The sequence below is a fragment of the Hemicordylus capensis genome, chromosome 6 (assembly GCF_027244095.1).
Source record: "Hemicordylus capensis ecotype Gifberg chromosome 6, rHemCap1.1.pri, whole genome shotgun sequence".
Classification (NCBI taxonomy): domain Eukaryota; kingdom Metazoa; phylum Chordata; class Lepidosauria; order Squamata; family Cordylidae; genus Hemicordylus; species Hemicordylus capensis.
Genome location: NC_069662.1, coordinates 102500567 through 102516923, shown reverse-complemented (window position 1 = coordinate 102516923; position 16357 = coordinate 102500567).

The following is a 16357-nucleotide window of genomic DNA, read 5'->3' as shown; positions in this document are numbered from 1 at the left end:
GCAGGCAGGAAATCAACAGGCGAAGTTTCCCCCCACCGTGGCAAAATACTGCTTGCTGAATTTCTGCCTGTCGCGCAATTGTTAGGAGGGTTGGGGGGGGGGAGATTACAACCCTAGTAAGACTAATTTCACACGTGCTGATAACGAAAGAGTTGCAGGTATGCTGATGAGGAGGAGAGAGACCGTGGTCTAGTGGTTAAAGTGTCGGACTTGTGTGGGATTCAGATCCTCGCTCACCCGTCAAGTTCATTGAGTGACCTTGGCTGGACCCGCTCTCAGCCAAAACCTCTTTCACAAGGTTGAATTCCTTGGAGGAAGGGCGGCGGGATAAACATGTAATAAATAATTACTGCTAGTCCCTCCCTCCTATAAAACCGAGAGGACAACTGATATGTACAGAGCGCTAAATATCTAACATAAGGCGGTGCCAAGATTCAAGCCAGAGTTTCACTCTGAAAAACCTGATCCCTAATGTCTAGAGGCACTGGTTGGTTTTAAAGACAGTTCCTTAAGCCTAGCTAAAACCAAATACAAGGAATAAGCTCTGGTGAGTTCTGTCTTGCAATAAGCCTTGGTTGCTGACCCTTCTTCAGGTTCAGCTAAGATTTACCAAACCATAACTGCAGTTTTGTCAAATGAAGATAATTCAGATCTGTTATTATTCCTGCTCTCTACACAGAATAGCAGCTTTCCGAGTGCTTCCCAGGCTAGTGCTCTACTTGCTTAGCCAGTCCTGTATGATACCAGCAGTCATGGGAATTAATAATGAAAAAGTTAAATAAATGGCTGTTAATTTTAACTACTTAAAATTTTATTTTACTAAACTTTCTTTTACTAACTCTACTAAACTAAAACTTAACTTTTAACTTTAGTTAAAATAAGGTTAACTTTACTTTTTAAAGTTGAAAGTTAAAAACATTTGAAATCCAGCTTTCCCAGAATTTTTCATGATAGTCATTTTCTAGGACTCTGTATGAAAAGATGTATCTTTATTGGAACTCTATAGCCCTTATCACATGTTAGGGTTAACACTTGAATAATGAGTCTACAATGTACACATGTACAGATCTATACACAGGTACAGTTATTCACATGTATCTGGAACACAAATACAAAAGTACACTTCCTTTTTGTGCCATACATGTGAGCAGCCTGTATCCAAGTTTGCTTTTAAAATGAACACAGGTACAGTCATTCACACAAAAACATGTGTGTATGGTGTTAGAATTGGCCCAGAGGTAAGTGACTGGAAGGATGCTGGAAAGCTGGCCTTGACAGAGGGGACCTCTTCTGCATCCAGACCCCAGGACCACCAGGGCCAGAGCTTGCCAATCCCACAGTCATGGGTGCCTGCCGTTCCCACAGGGATTTCCAACAACATGCCAGATTGGGCATCTCGTACCCTGAACCACCCATGTCATCCCCCAGGAGAGAAGACAGTGTTGTGCCTGAGCAGAGTTCCAAGAAAAGAAGGGGAACACACAGTTGGTTGCTTAGGGCCTGCTGCTCAATGGGTCTCCTCAGGAGAAGGGTGAAATCAACATTGAGGTCTCCTCAGGAGTGGGGCCTTCTAAGGAAAGGATGTGACCTCCTTCAAATTATAAAGGCTCTTAGTTCTATCTTGGCTGTTTCTGGCCCAGCAGTTCCTTTTGGGAGTCTAACTCAGCTGTTTCTCAGCAAACTGTCTTGGTTCCTGCCATCTTGTCTGCTTGGTTGGCCGACTCCTGCCTTGTTGTCTGGGGTTTACCTTGCTGCCTGCATCTCTCCATTAGGCCTGCTGGCAGCCCAGTCACCAGCTCTCCTGTGAATTAACTGCATGAGCAGACAGACGTCGTACACTTGTACAACATAACTGAACGGGGCTCGTGTTTCATGCATTTCTCATGAATCAGCTCTTTTACTAATTAATTTCTTTCTAACTTAATTTCATTTTCAGCTAGTTAAAAGTTATATAACTTTTAACTTAACTCAAGTTAATATTTAAGGCTAATAACTATTAACATTAGTTATAATTTTTCATTAACTTTTCCAGTGATTACCAGCGATAAACATGGGGAAGAACTCTCAATCACAGCCTTGGAGTGTTAAGGAGCCACTCACCAGGGAAGTGTATCACCCCTCCCTCCTTTTTTCAACACAAAAGTGTTAGAAGCAAATTGGCAACCTCTGATAACCACTTCTGTATACATACAACGCATGAGCAATGGGCAATCTATTTGCAGTGGGTTTGCAAGCAATACACCGTTGAAGAGACCGGTAGACAATGTTGATGACATACGTACAGTACTTGTAGCTGAAAGTCACTCATTTGTCATGTGCATGCATTATGAATAACCTAGGGCAGCAGTAATATAGGAAGATGCTGAAAGGCATAATCTCATACTGCATGGGAGATGGCAATGGTAAACCCCTCCTGTATTCTACCAAAACCAACCACAGGGCTCTGTGGTCGCCAGGAGTCGGTACTGACTTGACAGCACACTTTAGAGGGCTTTATGTCAGGGCTTAGAGGTTTGGTGGGACCTGGATTCAAGTCTCACTTCTGCTTAAGACTTTGACAATTTGCATTTAACCTCAGTTTCCCATATATATAAGAACAATCTATTATGATTTGTGATTGCTGCTTTTATATTTTTTTGATATGTTATTTATCACCTTGATCAGCACTGGGGAAAGGCTATATATAGTTTTAAATTATTTATTTTAATTACACTGAGTAGCTCACAGGATGACTATGAGGCAGCAAGCACACTAAAGGAATGTGAAGCACTCTACAAAATGTAACAATATAGAGGTGTTAGACATACTAATGGTTGTAGTAGTACAATGTGATGTTTGCAAATCACACTTTCACTGATAGGAACATAGGAAGCTGCCATAAACTGAGTCAGACCATTGATCCATCTAGCTCAGTATGGCCTACACAGACTGGCAACAGCTTCTCCAAGGTTGCAGGCAGGAGTCTCTCTTAGCCCTACCTGGAGATGCCAGGGAGGGAACTTGGAACCTTCTGTATGTAAGCAGGCAGGTGCTCTTTCCAGAGCAGCCCCATCCCCTAACGGGACTTTCTAACAGTGCTCACATGTAGTCTCCCATTCAAATGCAAACCAAGTAGATCCTGCTTAGCAAAGGGCACAATTCATTAGGCTGTTCTCACACATAGCCTAAACTGGGCTAGGGACACCCAGCCTGGGTTAGACTGTAGGGATGTGCACGAACCAGTCCCTTTTATGGGCCTCCGAACCGGTTTGATAGACCGGCGTTTTTGCTGGTTCGAGGGCGGCGGGGACAGCTTTAGGTTGGGGGAGGGTGCACTTAGCACCACCATCCCACTGCGCTTCCCTCTCCGGCGCTCTGTGTAAAAATAGTCTGGTGGGGCGGCAGCGTACCTCCCCCAGCTGGAAGTGCCCAGAGCACATGCGCACAGTGCCGTAGGAGGAAGCGTAGCAAGGGGGGGGCAAGTACACCTTCCCCCGTCCTTAAAGCTATCCCCCCCTCCCATTGGCTCGATGGCCGCTGGTTCTCTGCACACCACTATTAGGCTGCATGGTGGGTTTTTTTAAAAAAAATTATGTGCAGCATCAGCTGGTTTTAGCTGGCACTGTAGCAGTGATGGCCACCCACCCATCACTGTGGGGGTCCCCACAATGCACTGCACACTCCTGCGGTGCATTCTGGGATCCGGAATTAGCTGGCAATATCCTGACACCATTTGGGTCAGGATATTGCCAGCTAATATCAATTTTGTGCCAGGTCTGTTATCAGGTGTGTGTAAAGACAGGATAGGATGTGCAGGAAAAACACCTCCCCACACTGTTTCTTACACATAGGATAAGAGCTGGTCTTGGGCCAGAGATATATGGAGCCCATTCTCACAATGGAGTGAGAGGGCCACTGGGTGGGTGGCCGGGAAGGCTGCTTAAACTTGCCCTCCCCACAGACCATCGCTTCTCCATTGCTGGGTGCGCTTACTTACCATGCATCCAGATGGTCCACTGCCGTCCCAGGCAGCATGGAGGGCTGGGGGCTGCGATGCTCCTGTGATGACGGCCACCATTGCTGCTCCTGCTCCTCATCCCGCCTCACCTTTTGAGAAAGCAGAGGGCCATGCAGAGCAGCCGGAAGTGATCTAAAGGCAGTTCCTGCTGCGTTGCTTCTTCACTCTCTGCATTTTGAAAAGACAGGCCTGGGGGGAGTGAGCAGGAGGAGGAGGGGAAATGGGGAATCAGCTGGCATGCCACCATTAGAGGAGTTCAGGGCTGACTGCAGGCTAGACAAGGAGGATGTGGGTCAGTGGCAGCCGCCAGTTTGTTGTCTGTACCAACCCTGTGCCTGAGGCAAATGCTGCACCTGGTCTCACTAGCAGGCCAGCCCTGACCTTGATCTAGCCTGGCCAACCTTTAAAGGCCTGTACAGACTATGAGAAACTCCTATATCGGGCAGCAGCGATATAGGAAGATGCTGAAAGGCATCATCTCATACTGCGTGGGAGATGGCAATGGGAAACCTCTCCTGTATTCTACCAAAGAAAACCACAAGGCTCTGTGGTTGCCAGGAGTCGACACCGACTCAATGGCACAACCTTTCCTTTCAGCTTTACTAATAGGGACTCTACCAATCTCCTGCTTTCTGTAAGTCATCTGGACCATCCTGCTGGACAGAACACATCCTCATTGTCTCTTTGACAGAGACCATCCACCAGCTGCATATCTTTGAAGCAATTGCCCCACTGTTGTTTTAACCCTGTTGTCCGGGCAACTGGGATGCTGGAGCTCCTTAGCAGCATGGGTAGTTCTGCTGGGCAGACAGCACGTTGAGTCCTCCCGCCCCAGATTCCACTGTCACAAAGCTACTTTTGCTTATGGTTTTGCATTGTATATTATTCAACAAATAAATTTGTCTGTGAGTGGGACTTCTCACAAGCATGATTGTGTGTACTTGAGTTGTGCTGGAAGGGGTGAAAATTATTGCATAAGTTCGTTAAAAATTAAAGGCTGCACTTTCATACCAAGTAGCTGTGTACTACAAAACCAGAATTACATTCCCTGAAAAGGAAGCATCAGCAAATTGAATGAGGCGGGGTGGTTTGCTTTTTTCTGGTTTTCAAAGCAACGTGGGCAGCTTTCTGGCTTTCTCCTACAGCATCTTTGTGAATTGAACACTTTCTCCAAATCATCTGAGACACAATTAATGAACAAATCATTATAGACATGTGGCTAGCATGACTGTGGGAATGTCAGCATCAACATTCGCCCCCAAGACATGTCCTGGAGCAAAAAATGGAGACAGCTAGTACTGGGTAATGTCCCTCATTTGGGCTTCCAGTCAATTACAGCTATACTTAACTGTATTTCAGTGTTCCTTTCGGTGTGCCATCTGCAACAGCAAAATGGAATACCTGCCCACAGCCGAACTGGTTGTCTGTCACTTTATGTATACTCACTTGCATACTCATTTCTTTAAAATGCAGGTATAAGCTAAATATTTGCCTATAGAAAACCATGCCCTTTTACTACCCACCAGTTCACTGATTTTCCTTGAGCATGTGCTGAATCTTTGTCAGACTGGCTGCTCTTGCTAAATCGTTTTTTGTACTCATACACACCTCATTTCCAGAGGAAGAAGGCAATTATATGCTGTCAAAATAAAAGGTAACAGAACCTAATGCTTTTGCTTGAATCATCAGGATAATGCAGAAAACCACCCAATACATCCAGAGTGCTCTTAAAATGTTTCACCTTAATTGAAATGACTAAGCACCATTTGCATCCATGAGACATGTTCGTCATGACTAGTTTAAGCTCCATTATTTTCAATGGACTTCGTCATCATTAACTTAGTCTGGATGTGGCTCAGAAGGGCAAGCTATTTTAAGAAGAAAAATCAAAATGTCAGAATATATCATATCACAGCAAAGAAGAAATTTACTTAATGATTAAGTGTAGGTATATTGTTTGAACAATTTTTGCTACCAAGCAAAACTGCTTGGTCAGAGCGGTTCCTGTTTCAAGGCTCTCCTACACCCAGTGTAGCTATGGGTCTCGTTTTGTCCCCTTCAGTTTTTTTGCCTTGTTTTTTCTTTGCTCACATGGCAGTCAGATTTGGTGTATGGAATCCGTTGTTCAAATGTGTTTAAAATTAGCTGGTTTGCATAATTGGTTCAGCATGCTAAATATGAGCTAGATAACTTGTATTCTCACGTCAATGCCACCAGTCTAACATGGCACTTTACAGATTAACATCAACACAAAACAGGTATCTACCCGGAGGCACTTACATCTAGATAGGTAGAGGGGGGTACAGTTGAGAGAGGAGGGGCAAGGGTAACAAGCCAGAGAAAAGGGGGGAATTAAGAGAGAAAAGGTAATAGGGAGGGAATATGAGCAAAACATTTATTTTCCACCCCATCTGAAATAATCTGGGTGAGTTTACAATACAGCCTTATCTATTTGGATACGTGGAGAGACACATTTGCCCCAGACCATCCAGTGAGCTTTCTTGCTCAGCAGAAATTTGGATTTCCATATCCAAACTTTTAAGGCAAAATAGTATTTGCAATAGTGTGCTATCTTTTATTGGGCTGCCTATTTATTGTTGGTGCTGAGGAAATAGGCAAGCCTTCGAGTTAATTAAAATTCGTTGCTAGGCAGTATCTCAAAACTGCTAATCCTCAACTACAACCTGTACAAGAATAATTATTACAGCAAGGCCTCTAAGTTATAGCCCTTACCAGTGTGAAAAGTTCAATTTAAATAACTGGAACATAGTTTCCTATAAAGTGTTTCTTGTAGTATTACAAACAGATTATGTTCACATTTTGTGCTGGAGGAGATTCTTCATTTATACATGTATATGATTAACTCCAAGATGGCTTAGAAAAGAAAATTTGTTCAGAATCAACTGAGCAGCTGTTAAAGAGAACAAATGTATTCAGGATGGGTGGAGCTATACAAGTATAGATAACTGAAAACAAATGCTGATTGGTAAAGAGAGGATGCTGGTTGGAGATTACAAAGAATTCCAAAGATACTGGTTACTTCCACAGAGCAGAAACCATTCTAACTAGACAACTGTGCTTCTAACAAATACAACAAATCAATGGCCATTGTACAACACAGCATCCAGGGGGCCAGGGTCAATGCCACCTGTGCTGCTAAAATGCATGCATTAAAAAAAAAAATCGTTAGTGACGTAGTTGCGCTAGAGAGCTGTTGCGCAAATATCTAAAATTGTGCAAATATCTAAAATTGTGCAAATGCAGTCATGCAGTGCTACAGCCATTATTTCCCACAGCTGTTGTGCCACGTTCACACCTTTTTAGGGATATGCACAAAGCACTCTAGTGCAACTACATTGCTTTTTAAAAATGCATGCATCAACACAGGTGGTGTAGATGCTCTATTGTTTGTGGGCTGATGTTTTTTCTTCTGCAAAAAGGGTACAGAGTAATGTTATACAATAAACTAGTCCACACTGACACCTAGTGATACCAGCTTTGGATAGCTCAGTACTGAACCAAAGAGCAATTGGGTCTGGAAAACAATCATGCATACCATCTTCACCCCCTAAATAAAGGAAACTAAGTAAGAGTTGGGCTAATTCAGCAGGATTCCTTTTTGCTCACTGACAAAGAGGGAAGACAGGGAATGCTGTGCCACTGAGTTATCTTTATATACCTGCCTTTAATTGGATTTGTACAATATATAGCTTAATGTACACAGAGAAGATTGAATATTCTAATATTTGTGACCACATGTAATATATTACAAAATAAATCATAACAAATTGAATACATGCATAATATCTTGAAATTTCTCCATTGTTCTCCCAAGAATTAGGAAAAGGTAACCAGTTTTCTGCAACCTATTCTGTCTTTTCTTCTGTTTGTCTTGGATACAATCTAGACACAACAGCTTTATAAAACCATTTATTTTCTTAACTTCTTGAAATTTCTCCGTTGTTCTCCCAAGAATTAGGAAAAGGTAACCAGTTTTCTGCAACCTATTCTGTCTTTTCTTCTGTTTGTCTTGGATACAATCTAGACACAACAGCTTTATAAAACCATTTATTTTCTTAACTTTTTATACTTGCAATTTTCCTACCAAAGAAATTAATCTGTCTGGTAATCACACGTTACAAGTTAGTGGTACGTACAATTTACTCCTTTCACATAAGTCAATAAGAACATTTAAAAGGCTCCATTTTACTAGATATCCCCCATGAAGAACCTGCGGGCACTGTTTTTTCAGAAGCAGAATGGGGGCATTCTGGGAGTAAAATGAATAGAGAGAGTCCCATTACACCCTGCGGCACTGTCTTCTTGCTAATGTTACATGCTGATGTTCAAAAATACAATCAGAATTAAATGGTATTTGAAAGGGCCCTCCTCCTCCATCGCAGCCACTTCCCAAGAACTGAATGCATTATTTTTGCATCCAGAAGCACATTTCTCAAACACATTTTTGTAACTGAAGGCAACACTGATTGAGATTTGTTCAGATACGTCATCCTGTGCGTAATGCATTTTGTACTTAAATTGTTCCTAATTGGGGATCTTTGCCCATAAGAAGTTTTCTGCTTCAGATTCCAAAATATTAACAACCGATCTCAGCATATAAATAATCCATAACAATGACCATTCTGAGTCCATCTTGCCCTGCTTTCCCTGTCCCCCTGGTCTTGCTTCTGCCTTTGACCTGTTTTTCTCCCTTTTTTCCTGAATGGATTCCACTAGATACTTGACTCTAGCTGACCGCTATCCTAGAATAACTATTGCCCTAGAACAGGCACATCCTTACACTGATGAGCTGTGTCACTTTCCTAGTCATGCCTAGTTATCTAGTTGTTCAAAAGTTTACACATAAAATACTGGGCAGGCCGCCTTTTACATCAAAAAGAAGGTGCAGCTGAGGGGAGCTGAACATCCTGTTCCCTTGTTTTACTTTCCCATGTTCCATCACACATTTTATTTCAAGCCCTATTCACATGTTATGGTCAACAAGTGTGCAGTGTACACAGGTACAACTATTCACACAGGATATTGAACACAGGTACAGCAACAGCACACTTTCTATCTGTACAGTGCATTTGAGGGGCCTGTGCCCAGGCTCACTTTTAAAATGAACACAGGTACAGTCATTCATACAAGAACCTGCACAAGTGTACAACTATCTCTACACTTGTACAACATAACGTCTGAATAGGGCTTCAGTCCATCTCCTATACTGGAAATGACTGAGACTGAAAGAAAAAGTGCCTAAAGTGATAGAATTCGGGGAGGTAAGGTGGGGGATGAATTCAGCTCTCCTCGCTCAGGTGTGCCCTTCAAGGCTGGAAGGCAGGAGTCAGACAGACATTCCTAGATAAAGATATACAAATGGGAGCCTCACGCCCCCATTTTATATGTGAATGGGGTAGGCATGCATAAACAAACATGGCTGTGCCCATTATATCTAATTTGGCCCTTAAGCCTCCAGGCTTGGTTTGAGCTATTTAGAATGTATTGGAAGATCCAAGCGAGTGCTACCTTTTGCACAAACAGTGCAAAGGTAGTTTAAGCATTTTAAACAGAATACATGAATGAGAATGACTTGTCAGCACTTACTGTATTCTGTTACACAAAGGAGCTGCATAATTCTACCTGCTCCCTCCCAAAACGCCAGTAGAGAACAGTCTCTATGGTTTCCAGAAGAATATGAGATTTCTGAGGAAGCTCTCTGTCTTACAAATTGTGCAGCAGTTTGTGTGGCTGCAGGCTTATATTCTATTCCTAATACACATTATAAGAATAGGACATTATAGAACTGGAGGAGGTGCAGAAGAGGGCAATCAAGATGATCAGGGGCCTTCCTTATGAGATAGGGCTACAACATCTGGGGCTTTTTATCTTAGAAAAAAGATGAAGGGGAGACATGATACAAGACTATAAAATCATGCATGGCGTTGCTAGAGAGAAAAATTTCTCCCTCTCTCATAACACGAATGAATGAATGAATGAATGGACACTAGAACCAGGCATCATCCCATGAAACTGAATGTCAGGAAATTTAGGACCAACAAAAGGAAACACTTTTTCACACAATGTATGATTAACCTATGGAATTATCTGCTACAAGATGTGATAACAGCCACCAGCCTGGATGGCTTTAAGCAGGGCTTAAACAAATTCATGGAGGACAGGTCAAATCAATGGCTACTTGCCTAAAGTCTATAGGCCACCTCCAGCCTCAGAGGCAAGATGCCTCTAAATACCAGTTGTAGGGGAGCAACAGCAAGACAGAGGACATGCCCTCACCTCTTGCCTGTGGGCTTCCCAGAGGCATCTGGTGGGCCACTGTGTGAAACAGGATGCTGGACTAGATAGGTCTTGGGCTTGATCCAACTGGGCTGTTCTTGTGTTTTTACATTCCAAACCACCAAACTAAACTTGTTTTCTGTTAGTCACCTTCTATCCAAATGGTCATGTGAATGGGCCCTCAGTTCCATTAATTTCAGTGGTGCGTATTTCCAAGAACGTGCTCAGGATTGCAGCCTCAGGAGTCAAATTGATAGTCATCTGTTTCTAAAAGCAGAACATCTCTTGCCCAGTTTTAGAGTCTTCAACGTGGACGAAAAACCATGGTTCACAAAGCAGAAGGCTGGTGATGAGCCAGCGTGGTGTAGTGGTTAGAGTGCTGGACTAGGACCGGGGAGACCGGAGTTCAAATCCCCATTCAGCCATAAGACTAGCTGGGTGACTCTGGGCCAGTCACTTCTCTCTCAGCCTAACCTACTTCACAGGGTTGTTGTGAAAGAGAAACTCAAGTATGTAGTAAACCGCTCTGGGCTCCTTGGAGGAAGAGCGGGATATAAATGTAAAATAATAATAATAATAATATGCATAGGCTTTGTTACAGACTGAGATCTTCCAAGGTTTTAGGATGACACATGTTGGCAGCTTCTGATATAGCAGAAGTCTTATTTAAAATGGCTTCCATGGAGAAAAACTGCATTCATGATTATTATTTTTAATGCAGGCCTACAAAAACTCCATGCAGATGACTGCAATCTGTGTGCAGTCCCACATGGAGGAGGAATTGGGATTGTGACGGCAGGCCCTGCTTCTTTTCTGCATAGAGCCTCCGTGTGTAGAAGCTGTATGCAAACAGACTCTATTATCTCTGCCTCTCTGCAGAAGAGCTGGCTGATGTTTGGAGATCAGGGAAAGGACCAGTGGGTGCTCATGAGCCTGTCCTTTGCTCCCACATATTGATTTTAACAATCTGCACAGTGCTCATTTTTAATTTGTGTGTGTCATTCCTTAGGCCTAGAAGAAGCGGGGTATTATGCAAGGAGTTTAGCATTATAATTGCTTTGCTGTTTTCCTTTATCTGTAAAAGGAGCTAGAGCCATTACTGATCGGTGGGTCACATGTGCTAACTTGGCTCCTTCCTTAGCTGCTATATTGTAGCATTCTTAAAAATTAATGTATGACACATGCTCATTATGTGCGAGCCACTCCAGAGCTGGCGTTCGTACAAGGTAATGTTGGGCAGCTGCCAAGGGCTCAGCATCCCAGAGGGGCCTACTACTGCCCTGCCCCCAAAGGGTAGATGAGACCCAGTCGGCAACCAGAGGCAAATGGTTGGGTACGCCAACAGTAGTGTACTGGAGGGGAGAGGTGTAAATATTTTAAATACATACATACATACATTTCCTCCTACTTTGGTAATATGCTGGTAAAAGTGATGGGTAGGAGGAGGCCGTTGGAGCTCACGCCAGCCTCCCACACAATCGCTTTCTCCTCTTCCACATAGCTCCTGAATCTGAGTAGGATGCTTGTCCTACCCAGTTAACAGTCATGAGAACAGCTTTGCATTCTACTACCATGGTAAGGGGAAGATGGACCGGGGGGGGGGGATCCAGGTAGGAGATAATTGTGTCAAGGGTACCCCCACATCTGTAGCTGGCCAAGGCACTCTCACCCCTGAACTTCAGGGCCGCGGTCCAGGGGCCTCCACACCCACTGGGCCCCCCCAAATCCTCTTTAGTCTGTCCTGGGTGGTGTGGTTTCTGCCCTCAAGAACTTAAGTGTTAAAAGATGATGCTTAACTTGCAGCGGGGACCCTCCCAAAGGCCTTTAGGTCCAGGCTCCAAAATTAGCTAGGTGCACTTCTGGTAGCTGGTCTTGACCACGCCCCACCTGATTGGAACAGGAATAAGTTACTTTCTCTACTGATGCTAACTACATACAGAGGCTGATGTAGCCACAGACCTTGGGGATTAGGTCCATGGCCTCCTATCTTGGGGGCCTGCCAAAGGTTTGGGGGGCCCTCCTCAGAGCCCCACTGTTGCCCCATGCATGCCTTCCCTCTGTCCTGTGCCACGTAATGTTTTTGTTTTTTTAACCATTCACAGAGGCACAAAATGGGCTGAAAATGGCCCAATGTGTCATTTTGGAGGCAGGCGGGCTCGGGGAGGGAGCTCTTGCCACCGCCTCGGTCTCCCTTCGAGTGGCCATCCCCACTGTGCAGCGGCGGATGATTAAAAGTTAAAAGAAATAAATTAACTTCCCCCCAAGCCTCAAGTAGGGAGGGAGCCTCCGAAGCCCGGCCCCTTCAGGTGCACCTCGACTACATGCACCATAGGTTACCTAGGTGTGTCTCTGATGACATGCAGCATACAAACATAGGGTGTAAATCAGCAGCTGCTACTATCCACTGAATCACCTTTAATGGCAGATCAGTGGAACATGAGAGGCTGCAAAGCAGTAGTCATTATGGAAATGACACCATACATCATTAAACCTAGACGAAAGGCCCTTTCTCCAAGTCTCCATCCCTACAGTTCAAACCATTCTATCACTTTAGCAGCTTAACTAAGAGTAATAGAGGCACTTTGTGGGGTAATCAAGCCAAATCAGAATTCACTTTAAGAGGCTCTTCAACAAGCAACATCTTTACATGTCTTGATTGGTTCCATTACATAGGTGAACATGGAGATGTGTGGAAATAGAAGTAAAACACTGACTCCTAACAAGTTTGTGTGTCCTGTGTTCACATTGTGATGTGCTACTCACTTTGTCAAGCAATGAGAAGCTCAGAGCAGTGCTACAGGGATCATTTCCTTGGGATGAGGGTGCATTAGAGCAGTGTCCTTCACTGTAAGACCTGGGGGAAAGTGATGGCCCTCATTGACCCTAAGCACAGCTCCTGGACTAATTGCTTGTTAGGCCTGTATGAAGCTTCAGTCAAAGTTGTAAACACTGTACATCCTGGCATCATGTGGAGACTACCATTCTCAAGGTGTAGTGCTGTGTCTTGCCCAGTATTGAGGGTGGGGGAAAACCAGGGGTGTATCTAGGGTGGGGCAGGCAGGGCACATGCCCTGGGCACCACTGGAAGGGGGCGCCATTTCTTAAAATTAATTAAAAAAAAAAAGCTTGCCAAAAACAAAATGGCCACTGCGCATGCTCAAATGGCCTCGGTGAGGCACTAGGCCATACCAGGCCTCACAGAGGCCACTTGAGCATGCATGGTGGCCATTTTGTTTTCAGCTGCCATTTTTTTTAAAAGATAATTTTAAAAATGGCCACTGAACATGCTCAAATGGTCCCTGTGAGGCCCTAGAGGCCAGCAGGGGGGAGGGGGGACCTTTTCAGACCCCCAGCCACGGCCTTTAGGAAGCCCCCCGAAGGGGCTACAGGTAATTTAAAAATAATAATAATAATATAAGTCATTGTACACATATTCAGATATGTGACTTATATGTGATCTTCAGACTTGTATTTTTCAGCTGATATTATGGTAAAGTTATCTGAAAGATGTATGTCAGATGTTTGGACAGGGGGCGCAATTTCAATGCTTGCCTTAGGCACTATTTTCCCTAGATACGCCTCTGGAAAACAGCACCCTCTTGAACCCATGCACCATCTCAGAAGGCATATGTGTATGTATATAGAGTGCTGGGAAGTGCAGACCTTCCCAGCACTTCCCCCCAAGAGCTCTTAAGAGAGGGCCTTTCTCTGTTAAAGGGCCCTCCCAGCACTGAGAAAAGTGCTTTCTGTCAGCACAGTGGGAAATGGCTCTCACACTGAAGGCTTTTTGCAAAAGTGGCCCCCACTTTAAAAATAGTGAAGATCACTTTGCTAGAGTCTTAGGGTGTCTTTGTAACATTAGCTTGATTTACAAATACACAAGCAGACATAAGAGGAGGAAAACAGACTCCCCCACTTCAGATTATCTGAGAGAGACTTTTGTTTCCAGCTGATAGTAGAGCAGCGACTTCTCAGCAGCATTAAAAGGCCCTAGTGCGGAACTGGCCCAGAATCAAGCTGTCGTTTGATATCCTGTATTTTCCTAACTCTGGTTAGTTAACAAACCACAGTTCTCTGAGTTTGTACATAAATGGGGAGCTGTGGTTAGCTCTTAAATTGAAAGCAAAAAGTCTCTTCCTCTTGTCCACTTAAGAGGACACGAAGGAAGGGGGAGTGCTCAAGCCAAAGGCTTGCTGCAGTTCTTCACTTATGAACAGAGTTCTTCTCTTCACTCTGTTGTGAGCTTTAAAAACTGCCAAAAACTGCTGTTTCTACCAAGCACTTGTTTCACATTGGCCTTTTTCACAGCTGCCGCACATTGAGTCAACACTTTCAATGAGCTGCCCACCACAACCTCAAGATCCCTCTCCTGGTCATTCACCGACAGCTCAGATCCCATCAGCGTATATGTGAAGTTGGGGTTTTTCGTCCCAATGTGCATCACTTTACACTTGCCAACACTGAACCGCATTTGCCGTTTTGTTGCCCACTCACCCAGTCTGGAGAGATCCTTTTGGAGCTCCTCACAATCCGTTTTGGATTTCACTACGCTAAATAGTTTGGTGTCATCTGCAAATTTGGCCACCTCACTACTCACCCCTACTTCTAGATAATTTATGAATAAATTAAAAAGCATCGTTCTGAGTACAGATCCCTGGGGGACCCCACTTCTTACTTCCATCCATTGTGAAAACTCTCCATTTATACCTAGCCTCTGTTTCCTATCCTTCAACCAATTACTTATCCACACATGTACTGTACTTGTCCCACTATGTCAACTGGATCACCTTTATGCACACACCTGTTGACACTCTCAAAGAATTCCAAAAGGTTCATGAGGCAGGATTTACCTTTGCAGAAATCATGCTGGTTCTCTCCCAACAGGGCCTGTTCTTGTATGTGCTTTTTTTATCCTTGAGATAAAAGGCAAAACCATCATGATAGACCCATTCAGTTATCAAATCAGGGCAGATTCATAACAACATTCAAGGCAGGATTTGTTATTTTCATCTGTTGTAGAAGATGCAGAAGAGTCACAATTCAGAATCAAGCTTTGTTGAGTTCGTCCTCCTGACTTCCCTTGCAAGAGATGCTCCATAGGTTACAGCATGAATTACATTATGGAAGTTATTCTATCATCTATCTATCTATCTATTTTATTTAATTTCTGTACCACCTGATATAGAAATCTCTAGGCGGTGTACAAATTAAATGGATGTTCAGCCATTAAGTCAGAGTGAAAGCTAAATCTTTTTGGTTCCTGAATTAGCAAAGCTAGTCAGCTGTTTTAAAGATCACATCCATGTCACATGACATGGGAGTTCCCCTGCAAGTCACTCTTAGTCTGTAAAATATAGGCATAATTCATATGGATTGCTTCATGTGATTTCGAAATGAGCACTGCTGAATTGTTCCCCAAGTCCTCAACCATATGACTGGCATATAATAACAGCATGACTCCAGTACATTCCTCTTTGCACATTCAAGATGTTGTCTGCTCCCAGTACCTTGTCATCTGAGGCTTGGTGGGCACAAGCAGCAGAGCAGAGTTGCCGGGTCCAGATGGTGAAAATAAGTCAATATCCATAGCCAAAGAAGTGGAAATAGAGGACGCTTTCCACCAAATATGTCTCCAAAAAGTCTCCACTTTGCATAAAACCTGTGTGCTTATTGGTCTTATATATGCATATTTTGATAAAAATAGGATAATTTGAGAACAAATACAGCTCACCACTGTGAAGCTGAAGACCAGGGGAGTCGTATGCCTGCTCCGTCTGCTGTCTAGGTGCAGCAGAGTTCTCAACGCCCCTGCTTGTTAACTGTAAATGCATCTCCTGGTCAGGTTTACCACCCACACAGTCCTCTGTCCTCCCCCCTCCCTCCATGGTGGGTCATCCAGCCTGCTCTCCCCAGCCAGGTCAGCAACTTCACCTCTTGGCTCAAGGCAGGGTAGCCAGCTAGCTACTGAGCCAGCCTCTTTGCATGCTGGCGCAGTGGTGCATGCACCGTCTCCCACTCACTGGCTGTTCTCGACGACTACAAATATGTATAGACCGCTTCTCA